Source organism: Octopus bimaculoides, chromosome 29, assembly GCF_001194135.2.
Source record: "Octopus bimaculoides isolate UCB-OBI-ISO-001 chromosome 29, ASM119413v2, whole genome shotgun sequence".
In the NCBI taxonomy this organism is placed as follows: domain Eukaryota; kingdom Metazoa; phylum Mollusca; class Cephalopoda; order Octopoda; family Octopodidae; genus Octopus; species Octopus bimaculoides.
Window position 1 is genome coordinate 451,608 of NC_069009.1, and position 2,048 is coordinate 453,655.

At 34.3% G+C, this 2,048-nt stretch overlaps 2 protein-coding genes across 6 annotated transcripts in view; one reads left to right on the forward strand and one right to left on the reverse strand.

Moving 5' to 3' along the window:
• LOC106876535 (zinc finger protein 271) overlaps positions 1–2,048 on the forward strand; it is a 172,309-nt gene that overhangs the window by 163,237 nt on the left and 7,024 nt on the right. Inside the window, exon 1 of one of the 3 annotated variants that reach the window (XM_052978009.1) lies at positions 1,004–1,113. The exons of 1 other annotated variant lie outside the window; for it this stretch is intronic. The gene's annotated coding sequence lies outside the window, so the exon portion shown is untranslated. Of the gene's footprint in view, positions 1–1,003; positions 1,114–1,146; positions 1,630–2,048 lie in introns of those variants that run through there. One more of the 3 variants, XM_052978011.1, reaches the window with a different exon arrangement.
• LOC106876538 (zinc finger protein 135) overlaps positions 1–2,048 on the reverse strand; it is a 48,887-nt gene that overhangs the window by 2,891 nt on the left and 43,948 nt on the right. The window contains exon 1 of one of the 3 annotated variants that reach the window (XM_014925123.2): positions 837–953. The exons of 1 other annotated variant lie outside the window; for it this stretch is intronic. The gene's annotated coding sequence lies outside the window, so the exon portion shown is untranslated. Of the gene's footprint in view, positions 1–790; positions 954–2,048 lie in introns of those variants that run through there. One more of the 3 variants, XM_014925122.2, reaches the window with a different exon arrangement.

Sequence of the window (2,048 nt, forward strand, 5' to 3'; positions counted from 1 at the left end):
TGTTTTCTATTTTGATAAATTCTCTCTGTTGAAAATTATATTTTTATATTTTAAATAATTTGCAATTTCAGGAAAATGTTTTTATATTAAATTTGTGTTTTCTAATAATTGATAGATAGATACATAGTAGATAGATATCAGTAAGTAAGTAAGCCAAAGTATCAACTCAAACCAGCAGACAGACAGACAGACAGACAGATAGCTCAGCACGCAAGCAGGCAGACAGGCAAGCAGGCTGACAGACCAGCAACAGGCATGCAGGCAGACAGGCAGACAGACAGCGACTACTTTCACTTCTGACATCTAATAGCGTGATAGTGCCAACATTTTCATATTCGTTTCCTACACATGTTTTTACACCCGTTGCAGTATTTGTTTTAATATTTCGTTACCGGGAAATATCGTAACCGTGAACCGACATCTTGGTCAACCTACCGTTTTATTAAAGCAACATAAACAACGGGTCAGAATTTATTAATGTGGTCGACTTTGCCTTTCATCCTTTCGGGGTCTATAAATTAAGTACCAGTTGCGTACCGAGTCCAAATTTTGCACCTTGTGCCTAGAGTAGAGAAGTATTAATTAATGTGGTAGTCTTCAACCATTCTCCTCTCATTTTACTAATTAATGCCACATTACTTTCATTTTACCAATTAATTGGCTTCATATCACATGTAACAGTCGATAATAGGTTTTCATAAACAATAGATCAACATTTCAGTAACATCGAGAGGTTCACATAATTCTATTATTACCATCACAGCTTGAAAGTAAATCTTTGTCAACTTACCATATTCAGCTATAAACAGCGAGTCAGTGATCAGCAATTCACTCACCTTAATTAATAATTTAATTGGGCCTTGCTTGAAATGTATTAGAAGTTATTTCGCTTTATATCATTATATTTCTTAATTTCCCCAATAGATGGTTCTACTGGTCGGTGGGATTGGTTCCAGTGTTGGGACAAAGAAATCAGAACAAAATAACGAAACTGGAACGAAACGAACCAGTCAGTAAAGCCATCTATTGGAGAATTGAAGAAATACATCAGTATGAAGGGAAACCTCGGTGCTTAATTACCGATCATTGACTCGCTGTTTATGTCTGAAGATGGTAAGTTGACAAAAATGTACTTTAAGGCTGTAATGGTGATAATAATGCTAATAATAATAATATAAAGAATAGAATTTAATGTTATGTTTCTTCCATTTGTGATCTTAATTAATATCCAAAACAGAAGATGTAAACTGTTAAATGCTTTGTAAAGTTATCCAATGTTAATTTGTTAATTGATAATCTCCTCTACATTCCAAACTGTGAAGACAAAAAAAAATGTTGCTGTGAAATACAATGTGCAGAAGAACTATTTCCCCATGTTACAGTAATTTTTTCGAGGCAGAAACTTATTAGGAAAATATATTTCCTCGTCTTAAATATTAACTTATAAAGTGAAATATTGATCTGTTGTGTATGATAACATATTATCGACTGTTACATGTGATATAAAGGAAATTAATAGGAAAAGTGAAAGTAATGTGGCGTAATTAATTAGTAGAATGAAGGGAAACCGATTGAAGAATACCACATTAATTAATGCTGTCCTGTTGTTTATGAGACACTGTTAAAACGGTAAGTAGACAAAGATTTGCTGTAAGGTTATATTAATAATAATGATGATGATGCAGGGATGGACTGAAAGTATTTAGGGGCCTCGGGCATAACTGTTTACCGGGCCTCTTAGCATTGGTATCAAAAACGGTGGAGGTAAGGACAACGGACGGCAGAAACTTTCAAAATTTAAAACCGCCCCAACCGGCAATCTGACTAGCTAGAAACAACAGTCAAACGGAGGATTAACATTGTAAATACGAATTACCAAAAGAGGAAAAAAAAAATTTGGTCCAGATGGACTATATGTAATCTGAACCTTTCCCCCCTTATTTTATTTATTTTTTTGTTACGGAATCCCACGTTTTAGGCTATGGAGATTCCGATTCTGAAAAAAAAATTTCCAAAAATCTCAATTTCAGAATTTCGATCCCCCCCCC